The sequence below is a fragment of the Ambystoma mexicanum genome, chromosome 1p, assembly GCF_040938575.1.
Source record: "Ambystoma mexicanum isolate Mex_15411 chromosome 1p, UKY_AmexF1_1, whole genome shotgun sequence".
Classification (NCBI taxonomy): domain Eukaryota; kingdom Metazoa; phylum Chordata; class Amphibia; order Caudata; family Ambystomatidae; genus Ambystoma; species Ambystoma mexicanum.
In genome coordinates, this window is record NC_090921.1 from 166334006 (window position 1) to 166351156 (window position 17151).

A 17151-nucleotide genomic window follows, 5' to 3' on the forward strand; every position below is an offset into this window, starting at 1 on the left:
CAGTATATCCACCTACTGCCTTGTGTCACCAACGTGACACACCTGGTAAGAATGGTCAATTTATTAATTTGGACCGACAATGTGCGGTGCAACCTAGTTATGCTTACATATACATCAACATCTTATAGGTGAGAGCCTTTTTGTGCACTCAGCATCACTGCCTGCAGGAATCATACCTGGGACATTAACATGCACAAGGGGACCCAGTTAAAAAAACCAAAGGAAGCCATGAACAGCCTTCCTCCGTCAAAGCTAAGGTTAGTCATGTTCTCTTCTATCGCTTTTCCAATTGGCCAATTCATAGATGCTAAAATTGGTAGATGTAGGAAGTATGTGGCCAGCATTTCCTGTCCACCCTTTAATCATTTGGCTGAGCCGGAGACGGTTAATATTCCGTTCTCCAATTTTCCAAAAAATCTGTCTAATAACTTGGTATCTGTTCTGCTTATGATATGGTTCCACGATGACTTTAAGACATCAACTCATGATGGAAGCACTTTTTCTGTCTGACACCTTAGGTCAAACCCGGAGAATTTCACTCGGGTGGAGAGCAAGGTGTTATTAACTGATCCTTTTTAATGATGTTAAATATGTTCTTTGAATTGGTGTCTATATATCGTCTCATGTCGTCATCAAAGCAAAGGGAATTCATGAATTTGTGCTTCCCTTTTCTTTCTTTTCTGTAGAATGTAAACTCTTTACTCCTGATGAAGACGTCACTATAATAAAGTACATACGTCGAAACCAGTTGAGTGAATCTTGGGTCGGAGACTTCTGAGACCCATCTCAACTCTTTGGCCACTGGCACTATATTGTGGCCCTACATATTGATCGAAAATTCTTTCTTTCTATAAACTTTTCTGATTAATCATATGTCATGAAATTCTTTTATAGATTTTATATTGTATACCCATTGGTAATTGGTATGAGTGGATTGTTTGACGGATGCATGTGAATGAATGCTTGGACGATTGAATAGTATGAATTTTACCATTTAGATGTGTTCTTAAGTTTTTCCTGCTATGTAAATTGCTGCTAGAAGTGCAGATTAAATCATGATTTGATTCATATATTTAAAATTGTATCAGGTCTAATAAAAATCCTTGATACCAAATCTTTGAATTTTATCCTCTGGATGTCTTTCTGTGATTGTTATATTAATACTCCTACCCAGAGTGTGGGGTCCTGTGTCTTTCAGAGAACACTTTATGATCAATAGAGCCAAGTCAATTATATAGATTTGCCCCACTGGGTCTACTGATTGGAGGTGACACCCTTCGCTACTTGAGGATAAATCTAATGAGGGATCTAGACACCCTATACGATGCCAGCTTTCCCTCTCCTCTCAAGCTTCTGGGCTGACCTAAACTCACTATATCCTGGCTTGGGAGACTCAACACGGTGAAGATGCAGGTCTGTCCAGATTCTTGTACCCATTCCAAAAGCTGATTCGCCTTCCGAAACCTTAGTTTTGTGAGGTAAAGGGAGCAATCCTGAGGTTTCTGTGGCAGAGAAAAAAAAGACAAGGGGTATCCTACAAGGTTCTAACATTGCCCAAAGCGGCAAAGAGTTCTTATTCCTCACCTCAGCGGGTAGAAAGGACTTCAATGGATCGATCTACACAACGTCAGTCTGTCCCCGGCCACACTCTCAGAATGGCTGTGGGTCCCGAGAAACAAGCTCACATGTAGAATCAGAGATCACCCAATATTAGATATCTTATGGGAAATCTGACGGGAAGGGGTCAACATGCGTGGGAATCACTTCATGGCCCTCCCCCTTGATTCATATCTGGGCACCCGGGGTTCAAGAAGACATCCCTAATCATGAAAGATTTCAATCTTGGTTTGAAGCCGGTCTAGAGAGAGTGGGCCAACTCTGGAAGGCGGGTACCTTTATTATGATCCCAGAATTGGAGGAGGCATTACGGATGGGCACTCTACCGGTCTTTCCCTTCCTTCAGTTTAACAGGTATCTTTATGAGGGACAAACGAAAGTAGAAGATCCAGAGGAAGCTTACCCGCCTTTTGAGGAGCTCCTAGACAAAAGGAGATTCAAAAAGGTCTAATCTCCACCATGTACAGGGCTTTGATAGACGCAGAGAAGGGGTCAACTGAAACTGCAGCTCAGATGGGAAAGAGATCTTGGATCGGATATTGACCCCGACCTGTGAGCGAAAATATGCAAAGGGGCTTCACAAATATCGATAACAAGCCAGTACAAACTGCATGCCATTAAGCTCCTACACAGATGGCAATACGACCTGCTTATATTATCTAGGATGTGTCAGTCAACTAGTCCCCTGTGCTGGCATCAATGTGGTGAGAGGGTGGATTACTGGCATATGTGGTGGGGATGCTCACGTATTAAGGTATTCTGGGTTGGATCAGGGAACTGGACAGGATAAAAACATAATTAACCTTTCTCTATACTATTCGGGATGGAGGAATCTGAGGGGGGAGTTCAAGAGAATGATGGGGGTGGCAACACCACTCCTACTAGTGGCACGGGCTTGCCTTGTGATGCATTGAAGGGAGATAAGGTACCGGGTAAGAAATAATGGATTAATGTTGCCACTAATATTTGTACAATGGAAAGGTTCCCCTCAATTTCGAACCCTGTAGGTGTAATGAAGGTTACCAGTTAAGTAATTCAAACATTCTGGCAGGCGTAGAAGCAATATAAAACCACAAATACTGTAATAACATTCAGACTGGCTTGCCCATTTCACCAATCTGAGATCTTGGGAAAAATCACTCTCCAGAAATGTTGTTCTTTTGCCGTCACAATTTTGTGAAAAGGTTTGAAGTTCGGGGCAGCAGCAGAGTGTGCCTTCCAGCATATCACATCTTTTTAGACGTGTTTTTTTTTTAAATAAAGTGGTCACTTTAGTCGTGCACTTTCATATGACCAGAATTCAAACCGCTATTTTTAAATGTGTATATGTAGGGGTTGGGAAGTAGAGCGGTGGGTGGTGTACACCCTCTCCCAATTAAAAGAAAGTAAATGGTTGAATTCTGGTCAAACAAAAGTACACCACCAAAAATACAAAAGAAGTAGGTAAAATCCGTCTCCAGGGGTCTCCGTTAACAGTCTATTATAATTGCAGGATTTAGATATGGCTGGGGGGGGGGGGGAGAGGGACTATTAGCAGGGACTTTTTGCCCGTTGTGAATGGTGGGTGATGGGAAATGGGAAGGATGCATAATGCTGCATGTTGTGTGAAATTATGACTAAGGTTCTAAAACCCAGGGAGATGGGCTCACAATACCTTGCATGGTACTAATGTAAACGTCCATGCAGTTTGCAGAAAAAGAAAGGCATACTAATGTTTTGCTCAGTATGCTCCTAGGACAAGTTATGTAGTGTGTGGTTAGTTTATGAAATTATACTTTATCATGTAATGCATGTTCTTTTCAAGGCATCGCTATATAAAAGTATTATCTAAGCACATGATGCTATATTATGTAACTAAACCAGGGGGAAGATATGTGGTCAAGTGCCTAAACTGCCCACATCCCGGTTTCATCACTTAACTGAAATGAGTGTTCTTGGACAAATCCTTTCATTTCACTGTCTTATCTGGAATCCTGGTAAATTATTCTGGAATCCCTGCAAGTAATTCAGCTCCTAGCTTATATTATTAAATGTTGAATACAACAGGAATCTGTGGAATCCATATTGCACTCAAATTTAAACTTTTTTCTTAAGTTTAGGAGTACCCGCCCATCAGAATATGGTGTATTCCACTTTTGCTGCATCCAGGTTAGACCAAACGCTGAACACTGCGTGCTTATTGTGTAATTGGTAAGACTTTGAAGAACGCAAACTAAAATGTATTAAACAATATTCTAATTCAAGTATACAAAACCATATGATGTGAAATGCACTATCAGAACTACCATAGACAAGCTTACAATTGCTAATGTTCCAACAACCCCGAGGAAGCTTGCAATAAGTATTTAATGAATATTAGACCCATTAGATCTATTTTTCTGATGTGTAAATATAGAATTGTAAACCATGGATACTATTTTGCTTGAAAGATTATACAGACAATTGTAACTAGTCATTTTCAATGATGTTGGATAATCTCTTAAGCATTAAAAGTGACAGTCATTAAGAGAACTCACAGTGGTCACCTTTGGATTCATATTTATTCAAATATGTTACAGCCAAAAAATGCTTTACACATGTTTAACAAAAGCAAAATCCAATGTCCATCGCATACAAATTAAAAAAAGACCAGATTCGAAATTAATTGCAATAAAAACAGTTTCGATAAAAACAATGTCAGACAATAGATTAAGTCATAAAACCTCATCATATGAAAAAGATTCAAGTTGTTTCCATGTAAAAGATTTCCATATTTAATTCATATTCTCAGAATTGGTAGTGTTACCATATGCTTTCAAGTATTTAATTTTTAAGGAGTAAGACTCTCACACTGACAAATAACATGTTCATCAGATTCTATTGAAGATGTACCACAGTCTACATAACCTTTGATATCTTACAATACCACATTTTCCAAGCATTATGTCTAATGTATCGCAAATGTTAAATCGAAACAATAAGTATCGCCTAATGGTATTAGTCTGGAAAGGCAGCCTGATATTTAGGATTCCCAGAGGCATTTGACCAGTATTGTAGAAATATACCACTATTTACTTTTGTTGCAAAATTAATCATGTCCGTTTCTTTCCCATAATCATGCATCAACACTTTCAATAGATGCTTAGTCTTTGCATGCGAGTATTCCAGCCACGCATAGGCATTTTCTTTTGTCCGTTTAAAATATATAGTTCGCATAAAATCTATTACACATAAAACATGAACATTTTATCAACTCAATAAAAGTATCATTATCCAATGTGCTAAATTTTACAAAAAGCATTACAATTGTATAATCTAAAATATCTCTAATGCACATCAAATTGCACTCCCGTAAAATATAGTAGAAAATACAAAACGCCTCACGCATGGTTTAATGACTATTAGCACTCGGGGGGGGGGGGGGCGTAGCCAATCAGGCTCTGCGGATCACAGGCTGAAGCCTACAATCTCAACCCACGCTCCATAGAACGCGCCGGCTGCCTCCCCTGTCGGGGGCTGACATCTTTCACCCCCACCATCAATCCCTCCCGTAACTATTTTCAACTGGGCACACGCGGCATCCCGTTGAATGAAGGAAAACTTTTTTTTAGCACCACAGGGTACTGCTTTGGTAACCGTGGGTACTAATGGCGTTAATCCCCTGTTCCAGCCCTTGGAACGGGGGGGATTAACACCATATAATGTAGCAGGGTTCAAGTTTCAATGAACAGGAGCTAAAACCAGGTTCTGATTAAACGTGTACTAGATATGCCCAATTCTTAATTAACATTCTGAAATACTCAAAATGAATGTTACATATATGCAAGTTTGCAAAGGAACCCGTTGTCTTGGGGAGCCTAATGTAGCTCCTGATATCTGCTGGTTTCAAGCTAACCAGACTCTCCTTGGCTAAAGCAGGACTTAAATAGCTCCCATCTACCAGCAATGTCAAATCTCGATAGTAATAGTGTCATTCATACCATATAGTTACTTGTCTCACAGTAACTTATGTTACTTCCCATGGTACCTCTGGTATCAAAGACTGACTATGCTCCTTGCAATGCTCTTTTCTGTGAAGTCACTTGTTATTGTCAATGCATCTGCAATCAGGAGGTTAGCATGTATTTTGCCCCAGAGGGACTGGACAGCGCTCCAACAGGTGAGTCTCCTGCATGTATAATGTAATAGTCTTACAGCATTGTTATATTTTGTTCTGTGTATGTGTTAAAATGCATTCTGCCACCAATGTTACTGGAAAAAGTTGGTATGGGGCAGGAGCAAATGACAGCATATGGGACCCTTCACACAGCAGGCGGCTTCTGAAGTACTACCATGTCTGAAGTGTCCTGTGAAACCATTTTGTAATGCTGGCAACCCTATGTTGCCTAGGACTGACAGTGTGGGGGCGGATATAAGCCAACCAAAACATCTTGAAAGCCAAACGTTGTAGACCCCCAAACTGGGTACTAGGAAGAGGGTGGCAACAGGAAACTCAAAAGCAGCCCTACAGATGGGTGTATCGGCCACTTCTTTCTACTCGCTAAAAATTGTTAACTACTAAAAAACACACACACACACACACACACACACACACACCCCTAAGAAAATAGGGAAAAAAAGACAAGTAGAAGCTTGAGACCCTGCTTTTCGCTCCTACAGCTCTTTGGATATGTTTAGACCAGTAATGCACGTAGTACCACAGGAGGAAACTAATTTAAATGCCCGACTGAAATAAACATGCATCTTTTTATATATATATATATATATATATATATATATATATATATATATATATATATATATATATGAATAGCTAATGCAAAGAAATAAATATTACAAAAACATTTCCGTTTTTCAGTTGCACTTTGATTTGCTTATAAAATACTCTCATTGGGAATTAAGACTTACATTTTTTTTTAATCACTTTACTCCCAACTTTAGAAAAAATTGCATAAAATACTCCCACTTCCAAATATTATCTGAGGAACTGCTTGAAAGCACTACTCTTACTAGGGAAGGCAAATTCCAGCCTACTGAAGCTCACCTATAGGACGCACATGCTCCAACTAGCTGTATATAGTGTTAGCAAGTGCGCGAGTTTAGGGTGGTTAATAGGACTAGTCAATCGTCCGTTTATTGTATAACAAGACATTTCGCGAGCGTGTACATATAAGGCCTAATAGACCATTGCCAGTGTTTTGACCGTTGCCAGTGTTTTGGCTTGGACTTTAATTGTGAAACTAAATACGCGGCATGGGTGTAGTCAGATTTTGAACAGCGACCTTGCTTCTGTTGTCTCAATACAATGCTCAGTTATGACCAGTCCACTCCTCACGACCAACAAAACCACCCCTGAACTCCTAGGTTGGATCTCTTTGGTGGAACTGAGCCTGCTAGCTACGGGTACCAACGAATTTTCCCAACACCGCTTCCCCAAAACTACTTGTTTTGGCCACAACCCGTGGCATCCCAACAGGTTTCATTAAGAGATTGTGAATGGTCCAGTCATAGAGCATTCAGAAATTACGTTTTACATTTTATCTTAGAACAAACGTTTATATTGAGCCGATACACGTAGTTTTCTTTAAAACCATCCACAACCTCCAAATCATGTATGCAGCATTTGAGAAGGTCAACCGATAAGGAGTACCTGCATATTGCTGCCACTTTCTCACAATTACCCTTGACATGGTGTTTCAAAGTTAGACCTGCACGAGACGTCAAAACCGGCAGCTGCATAAAATACATCTTAAATATTTGCTCCACCATGCAGCGGCGCAGCGTTACATTGCGCTTTATACAGTGCAGAACTTTCAGCTCAAGTGCAAACGGTTCAGATGAGAGCTGGACAAATAACATATTAAAGACGCACAAAAAACACTGAACGATACGCTTGCTCCAGGCCAACCAGGAAACGAGTGTCTGGCCAAAACAACACAGAAAAGGAGTTCAAGGAATCGGTATATGAAAGAAAAACACCGCTGTCTGTCGAGGTTCGGCGTTAAGGTCTCGCCATTCGCGCCTAGGTTCCTGGACTACTCGCAGCAGCACCAGAATCTCCCCCATCTAATCCAAGAGATCTCCCCCACCTAGAATCTCACCTGTAGTGGGCGGGCCGCTCCGTCAACCCGGGTATGAGAGGAGGAGGGGGCCTCCTGCGGCTCTCAGTGGAGGGGGCGTCTCTCTTAGCAAGCGAAGGGGAGGCTCGCCCCGTAGAGGAGTAGGAAGGGGGTGCGCGGCCTCCTGCTGGGTGTAGCGCCACCCTTTGACCCGTAGGTCTGTTAACGGGTGGCGGTCCAAGGTCCCCGCTCTCCCACTGTCTTGCTCCCCTCCGCTCTGCGACTCAGATTCCCCAACTATCCCCGTATCCGCTGTGATTTTCCTTGGGCTCTGCGATCGCTGCCGCCTCTTCCTCTCTGTTTTCGTGTTTGTACAAGATACAAGATGGCTGCCCTCGCCCAGTCGCGTCACGTGACTCAGTTGAAAATGGATCGCCGAAGACAGCCGAAAATGACGGCACGCAGAGAGCAAAGGAGCACGCGTGTCTGTCAAAACTGGAAAGTACGCGCGCGCATAGAACCGATGATCCATTGCGACCGTGTGTCTACTGTGGCGGCCATGCTGGGGTCAGGCAAAATACCTGCACCGTTATGTGAAAATAGAACGGAGTACGAAAAGTGGCTTGTGCCCGGTTTTTCCTTGCGTTCTTTCTACAACAGCTGGTGACCACGACCCAGCAGACGGCATGTTGTAGACACACGCATGCCAACATTCAGACGCTCTTGGAAGGGAGATTTCCATAGGGAAATCGGGAGACGTACCCCATATGAATGCATTCGGGCTACAGTTTTTTCAATGCGTTAGTACTCTGCTATAGTGAGTACCTGCACTTCTGAGTTTCCATTTAAAGCACCATTTATTTTAGGCGGGAGACAGTGAAAAATAGCAATATTTTTCACCGAAAAATCTTGAGTCTCCCAGACTTGCCAACATTCTTCAGCCCCTGAGAGGGAGATTTCCCCACAGAAATGGGGAGAAGGTAATTTTCCCATAGGATTACATTGGCGATTATAGTTATTTTAGGCGGTAGGCAGTAAGAAATAGTGCAATTTTTGGTTGCAAAATCTGGAGTCTCCCGCCTTACTCGGGAGGGTTGGCAAGTATGGTCTCCCCCCGAAATCAGAGGGTTGACATGTATGTTAAAACAGTAGACAGTGTTGGAAGTGGAAAAAAGGAACTAGTGGTACTCTGTCTGCATCCAAAAAGGAGGGTGTGAGATGGTCAGACAGATGGTGGGAGGAGTACAGGAGGGGGGAAGAGAACACCAGCATCACACACTTTAGCTCAGCGGGGGTGAGGGGTGATGTACCAGGATCACACACTTTGGCTCAGCAGTAAAGCAGAGATTTTAATCCACAATCAAATTTGACCACCTATCTTCCAGCTTTACTTGGTACAAGTAGTTTGGATTTGTAGGCATGCAGTAATAATGTTATATAGAGTTTACTCACAAAAGACAAATTGCATAATAAAGCCACGTGACAGCATGTATAATCCTTTTTAGCAACATGTTAAACCAAAAAAAAAATCGTGGCTGTTAGATTGCCAGCAAGTAGGCTGGCGGTCACTGGTGTGAGCCTGTCGTTGCGCAGTACGCAACTGAGACTTCCTGCCGCACCTCGTCATGTTTGTTCCACCGAAGACCCCCCACCACCATAGACCGCCTTCCACATAACGATATGGAAGGTTACAACATGACAACCTTCCCCCTTTTTAACTAAATAGTCAGCATGCTGACCCATCTCTTCAATAAGTCTCACAGGTTAAATCTTAGCACGGACTGCCCAGCCTTTAATGGGGGGCTTGGGGCTGCAGCGGGGGAGGCCGCTGGGTTATTCCATATCGTCATCACCTGAGGCTTCCTCATCCCCCATGCAGGAGGCCTCCGAATCCTCTCTTGACCAGACATCCTCAGGATCGTCCCCAGGTGCTTCCCATGATGTCAACTCTCCTCGACATTCTTTGAAGTGCGATACATTTTGCGTGATCTCACGTCCTTCATTGTCTGCTGCAGTGACCATGGTGCCCTTTATTCTTGTAATTGTGAGGGGAACTGCGCCAACCTGGGATCTTCTTTTCTTCGCTGGGTCTGGCGTGCAGCTGAAACTGTTCTCTCGAGCACCCCTTCGCTCATCAGCTGCTATTTTCATTTTGCATTTCTCTTCAGCGTCTCTGGTTCGGACTTCGCAGTCTTCTAGAGTTGACCCTTCCCCCGGGGGACCTTGCGGCTACCGAGCCTGTGGTCTCTGGCCGAAAATGAGGTTGGCTGGACACTTACCAGTGGTGCTGTGAGGCGGGCACAGGTAGTCTCTTAGAAGTTGGTACAGTGTCTGTTCAAACGGTATGTGGGACAGGTGGGGGACTCGCAGCGCTCTTTTGAGATTCACCATAAAACGCTCAACCATGCCATTGGCTTGAGGCCAGAGGGGCATGATTTATCGGTGTTTGAACCCCATATATTGGGCAAAGTTGGTGCGCAGTAGGACCCCAGCCGGCCCATAGAGCTGGGGGTTTCCCAACAGCACTTTAAGATGAGCAGCAGCACCCTTTAGATGGATGGGGATGCAGATTAATACTCTTGCATCAAATCAATACTGACAACTCAATAGTTTGGCAAAGGGAGTCCGTTTAATGACAAGTACAAAAAACAGGGAGTTCATGAATAACGGCAATCGCTCGATCTACTTTCTCGCTTCAACTCCAATTAATTTCAGTTAAAACATAGTATTTATAACAAAAATTCTTCATCACTGACGTGTAACTCTCAAAAACTTTGGCATGCAACTCTATTGGTTCTAGGAAGGTAACTTTAATATAGGTACTATATCTGTATATGGTAACGGGGAGTGGGGATTGGATGAACACTGCCAGGTCGGGCATCTAAGCCCTTCCTTCAAAATGGCTACTGTAAGCATCACTAAAAGTACAACGTCTCATTGGTTCTACTAACTATAGGACCTTAGATTACTTGGTCCACTATGATTGGGTTGCCATCAACCCCACTCATACTTTTCTACTTGCTTAGCAGCGTGCAGAATAGCCGGCTAGGTGCGGGGAGTTTGTCTGCACCTTCAGCTTCTCTCTAATTATTGCTACAATCAATCATCGCCTCAGTGGTCATGTGTCAATTATTTCTTTGTGGTTGGCCTCGAGACTGCTTCTTGGTCTGGAAAAGTTAAGACATCTGTGGATGGCGCAAGTCCATGCGTAGGTGTGAAAGTTTCGTCCCTTCTCGCTAGTCTGGTCACGTGATTCCGACACCGTGAAATCGTCTTATTCTTCATAGAATTTGTGTATTTGATTTAATTCTGCCAGCCATCTGCCATCTGTGGCTTATCTTGACCCTTCTGAACAGGATACTCTGTTCTTCTTTTCATAAATTGTATCCACTGCTGGTCTATTTCAGCCGATACAACCTTGGTTTCTTGGCACGATTTGCCTTCGTCTGAGTTTCTCTCTGTCTTTAATTCTCGATTTGTTCGCTGCAAGGCTCTCCTCTTGAGACCGTTAGTAACCTTTGGTTGATTCTGCTCTTGTGCATAATAGAAGTATACTTATATAAAGTGCTCCTTTTGAGGTAGATATGTATAGGTGGCGCTTACCGCAATCTATCTTACTACTAAGCATAAGCAAGCCTCACAAATTCTTGCTTCTTGCGGTTCCTTGCATATGTACACCTTTAAACTAACAAAACATCTTCATCGCGCATGTGGCATAATTTCTGAAATATTTACATCGATTATTTCACCTTAGGCTCAGGATGTCATTTATCCATGGTGTTTTGTCTCTTTTCATCATTCTCAGGTCGTTATATCTTCTATATGTGAGTCAGTCCAGGTTCTTGTGACGTCACCATTCGTCTTTCTTCAGTATCTTTTTAGCTTCTTCAGGGATTGTATTCTGATCTTCATTCTGTCTCATTTGTCAATATGGTTTCCTCAATGGGTACCTTACTGTCCAGGTTTTCTTAGGTGTCAGTACTTTAACAGGTGCTGTTCTTCTGATAGGTACTGGACAGAGCCCAACTGCGGCTCTCTGCTGGTTTATTTGCTCGTCATACGTCACATATTTCAGCGTGAACATTCCTGGTACTTCAAAATGGGTGGTTGGAGTGTGAATCGAGCTTGGCACCTCCTCTACACTCCCCCCTCTGGGCGATTCATCGACCACTTTCACTTCTTCCTTGGTATCCACCTTTACTTCATCCTTTGGATCCATGTTTACTTCATCCTCTGGATCCACACATAGAGGTTTGAAGAACTATATCTTTGGGGTCCATATCTTTATGACTCCCTTCAAGCTTCCTGCTGTTCTCACTTGCTCATCTTTGTTCCAAGTCATTAGTTGACATTGTCCACTTGGACTACAATAGATCCATTTTCCCACATAATTCCTATGTCTCCTTGGATATCGAAACTTTGTTCCTTCTGGTGCATAAATGCAGGATTTTACAAAGTCTCTTATTTCTTCATCAGTAAGGTCCTTGGGTTTCCATCCTGGTTCGACATCAATCATGATCTTCATCCCTATGGCCTTTTTCGCAGTTTAACACAGAATCCAAGCAATATCATCACTAGCAGGGCTCCTAGGAATTTGAATGCATCTGCCATCCATTGTGGAACCCATGAAAATAGTGATCCAAACCAACTGTCGTCGTCCACTTCGTTAGTTTCATCAATCCTTTGATATACCCAAAATACCCTGCTCCATCATGGCAGAAATTGTCTTGAAAATCCCTCCATCTGCTTCCCTAGACATGGGATACTGTCGTGCTTTTGGCAAAATTGCTCCTAGTTTCAATTTAATCCTCACTTCTCCGACTCCTTTCAACAAGCCTACGTCATAAGGGCTTTTAGTCCACACTGAGACAGGCACCTTTGCCATGTCGTCATCAAAATGTTCACAACGGTTTTGTGCCAGCATCGTTCTCTGGAGCACCCCTCTTTTGATCATTTTCACTCAATAAGCGATATTAGCCTCAACTGTTGTTTCATCTATAACTGTTTGCTCTTCAAACAGATTGTCATCCGTGACATACATCAATCTGTATCCTTCCTCAATGGCTATCAATGCGCACCATTGTCTTCCTTCGTCATCACAACCGTTGATTAAAGCCACTTTTCCTCGTACTATAGCTGTGTTTATTGCCAAGGAAACACTTGTCCCTTTTCCTCATGCATAGGTATTCTTGGCCTGAATAGAAACTCATCGGGGGTCCTTATGGTTTTGTCTGCAAGGCCTGGTAGCCCTGCCATTAGTATACGCACTCCATATGCGAATATTTCTGGTTCCAATGGAACAGCTGTCATAGCCGTTTGTCCTGCATATGCTCTAATCATTTCGCATACGTTCAAATAATGCATTCCTGGAGTTGAACATACTATGCCCCTCTCCGTGAACGAGATTGTCATGTTTAACTTCGTCATTAGGTCTCGTCCCAATATATTTACTGGGGTCTGTCGTGAATACAGTAGTGGCACGTTCATGTCACATTCTCCTATAGAAACTGGAAGTTCGTTTGTAAAAGGAACACGACTTGTTGCTTCTGTGAAGCCCTGAGTATTTATGGCATCGCCAGACAAGGAAAACATGCCTTCACATATACACAAGCGTGTTGCACTTGTGTCAACTAAGAAGGAATTTTCTTTATCCCCTATAACGACACCTACCCTTGGTTCCTCGTGAGGGTTTGGTGTCACTAATAGGATAGAACACATCAGGTTTCCCAGTGAGCTGTCTTAATCCATATATAACTTTGTCCCATGCTGAGTGAATGGACTTTCTCCATCACCAGTGTTATTTCTCATTCCAGAATTCAGTACCTGTCCTGCACTTGTTATCTGTGACAGTTGCATCGGCAACTGTTGGGACTTTCCTTGCGGAACAATTGTCATATTTTGAGGTTGAAAGCTTTGCTGTATTCCTAGCACTTGCTGCTGCTGCACCGTGTGATTTTGTGCAACTCCACTTCCACCCTGCTGCAAAAATATAGGTGGATTCACCATCCCTACTCTTGTTCCTTGGTCGTTTTGCACCATGCCTTGACTTCTGCATGTGTGTGCTAGATTCCCTTTCATCCCACACGTCCAACATATTGGCAGTGGTCTGATTATTTGCCCATTTGACACATCCTGATTGCCGTTTTGCATGTTTTGAAAACCTCCCTGATTACTCTGCCATCCTCTTCCTCTAAAGGCTCTCCCCCTTGGGTAGAACCCGTTATTGCCTTGATCACCCTGCCCTTGATTATTGGCCTGCTGCATGTTTGATCCGTCTGTGCTAGTTATCATTGCCACTTCAATGGCATATTTTGACAAATTTTTCTGCACTAATTTTGCCTCTTCAGATTTTCGTGCAGCCTCTTTTTTGCGATTTTTCTCTTGCAACAGCCTGCAATAGTGTGCTATGGTCAACTGTATTTCAGACCACGGTTTGGCCTCAATTCCTACCAATTTCTTGAACTGCTTCTGTACCTGATCTGGCAGCCCTTGGCATAATATATGGTAAAACACGGGTATGGACTTCCCCCAAGATTCGTGAGTTTCCAGCACCCACGCGTAATGTAATGGTAATTCTGAATGTAAAGCAAAGGATCCTCTGACTCGTGTCATTATAGCTCCCATGTCAGAAGTATCCGGGTATAGCAATCGTAATGCTTTCCATACCGCGGCTCTGCAATTGTTAAATGGTGCTCCATCATGCGTAGTATTAACTGTAGTCACGCCAGGGTAACCTGTACGTGTCCACACATTGTCAGATCTATCACCAAGTATGGCGATTAAAAGACCCTTAATATCCCCTATAGCTAACGTGTTCCTTTCTAACTCATGTATCCATTTTCCAGCTCCCGATATTAACATTGGAAGCTTATTTTTCAGATTTTCTCGATCCATGTGTGGCCAAGGTATATACTGTGGCCTCGTTCCTCCTTTTTCGAGCAACGGGAATTGTAACACATGGCACTCCTTTTCTTCTCTCATCATTTTCCTATCCACTGCAGGTGTAATATTCCCTCATCGCCGTCTATCTGGCAATGTCCTTAATCTGCTCACATAGGGTGGTGGAGACACCCCCCTCTGACTGTAAGCTACTCCTCCGTGTCGGTCTGATTGTGTGGCTGACTCTGATGCCTTAGGTGCCGACCCACGAGAATCTGACCATCTTATTCCCTTTCCTCCAGAGAAGCGTTTTTCGCGTCTTCTCTCCGCTTCTTTTTCCTCATAGTCCTCTCTTTCCGCGTCTGATATCGTCTGTGCAACTCCCCTCATCTTCCTCTTTTCTATTTAGCGTCAACCTATCTAGGGACAGCTCTCTATCTCTGCTACTTCGGGAGACGCCCTCAGTGCCGTACAACTGAGTGCTCTCCAGACGTTCGTCATCTCTTTTCCCTTGGGGTACTTGTTCTAGCCCCATGTCATCATATATTCTATCGATCGTCTCTCTGATGCTTCTGGTGTCGAAGTCATCTTCCATATTTGCCCTAGACGGGCCTGGTACTGAATCGTACTCAGGAAATAACTCTTCTATGTCTTTCCAGTCTACTACTGGATCAGGTTTTTTAACCTCTCCAGATATTCAAGATCCTGTGCTCTCTGTCTTTGCTTACGTTCTATGTCATCATCAAGCTCTCTGCGCTTCCTCGCTTCCTCTCTGACTCTTATCTTTTTCCTGTTTCTTTGCATCTCTACGTTCATTTGCCCTTCGTATTTCCTCATCCCTTCGTCTCTTTATTCTCTTTTCCCATATTTTTTGTTCTTCTTCTATTCTCCTTTGTTCTTGCCTGTCCTGATCCTTAGCTTTTCTCTGCTTATGATCACGTTTCCTTTCTTGCTCTTCGCGATACAACTGCTCTCGTCTCTGTCTATCTTTTTTCCTTTTCTTTCTCTTTCTTTTTTGAATCGTCTGGCTCTCCCTTTTGCCTCATGTCCTCAATGCCTTTACCATCGAGTTTCAAAAGAAACTGACCTCCCATCCATCCGTTCTGTGTGAATGCCATCTCATCAGTTCTGTCCTCATCTCCTTGCTATCTCTTTCCCTCTCTATCCGTATCTAGAGATGCAATTGCTTGTGCCTGGTCTCCTTTTTGTTTCTCGCATCTCTCCTTGTCCCTCGGGACTTTGGAGGTGATACCTCTGTCTCTATCCTTCTATGGGCTTTTATCACTACTTTGCATAGGTGACTCATATGCCGGGTTGCTATATCCCGTGGCTGCTTTAAGTTCCCTCAGCAGGTATAATCCTTCGTCTTTACTGGCTTTGCTTTTTGTTTCAGATGGGGCGGGTGGCACAGAATGCGTTTCACCCCCCTCTGTGCATATGTTAAGTATCCAATCTACCAGTGGCTCCTCCTCCTTTTCCTCTTGGTACATCTTCCAAAGTTCTAAACTAGCTAGGCGTTTATCTAACTTTTTGCCAGTATACGTGTCATGCAAATATGTCGTCATGTGTTGCAGGATCGTTTTAGATTGCGATCCGCCCTGGGGCCATGGCATAAACCTGGGGTGCACAACATACGGCCCGCGGGCCAAATACGGCTCTCCGTCCCGCGAGATGCGGCCCGCCAAGAGTGTTTACTTTTGTAATGAGATACGGCCCACTTGAAGCAGTTGGCCGCATTTCATTACATAAGTAAACTGTTTGACAGGGACTGTCTGCACCTCTACTAAAGCGGCTATTAACTTAATCTTTATCTCCATTACAATGTATTCCCCCCTCCTTTGTTTAAAATGAAAAGCAGTCTGAGTGACCACTGCCGGGGGGGTGCATACATGATAATGGAGATAAAGATACGGTTAATAGTCACAAATTATCAAAAGACGGCGAGCCATCAGTTTCACTTGTATTAATTGTGCACATGATTCTTTTGAAATAAAGCACATGGGCCATTTCTGTTCTGTCATACAGGTGGCCACATTTTCAGCAATTCATTACACTATGCGTGGCCAGATAAAAAAGGACTCGAGTGTAAATAATTTTTGTAAGGCTAAATTGACACGGCTGCCATTTAGCTCGCTTCTCAAACACCATTGCAGTGCGTGCAGAGTATGTTTAGATAACAGCAATAACAGGGTTTTTGAGGCCCTGTCGCAATCCCGAGGTTACCAATTACAAAAAGCTTACAGTACTGTATCAAGAGAGAACTGCGACAGCCCAGGGAGGGCCGCATATCAGGTTCAAAGTTGCAATGCCCAATAGGCCCACACACCAGGCCAGCGTAAACTGGTTTCGGGGCCTATGTAGGCCACTTAACATATGCATTCCAGTTCGCTGATGGTGGTTTCAAAGAATATTGCTGGCTTAAACTTCAACATGTGTTGAAACTACACAATTTTTAACCTGTTTTTTTTTTTAAACGGCCTCACATGGGATCAAAACAAATTGTGGTTTCTGATTGTGTGCCAACCTTGTGTATGACTGCCTGGGCTTGAGAGTCAGCAATCAGCCACGTGCTTACAAAGAAGGATTCATTGCTACTCAGCAGGGAGCTGAAACACTG

At 43.3% G+C, this 17151-nt stretch overlaps 1 protein-coding gene across 4 annotated transcripts in view; it reads right to left on the reverse strand.

Annotated features, from left to right (window-relative positions):
* GIGYF1 (GRB10 interacting GYF protein 1) overlaps positions 1-8057 on the reverse strand; it is a 1784248-nt gene extending 1776191 nt beyond the window's left edge. For all 4 annotated transcript variants that reach the window (XM_069645982.1, XM_069645992.1, XM_069646001.1 and 1 more), the window contains exon 1: positions 7698-8057. The gene's annotated coding sequence lies outside the window, so the exon portion shown is untranslated. The remainder of the gene's footprint in view (positions 1-7697) is intronic.
* Between the last annotated feature and the right edge of the window lie 9094 nt (positions 8058-17151).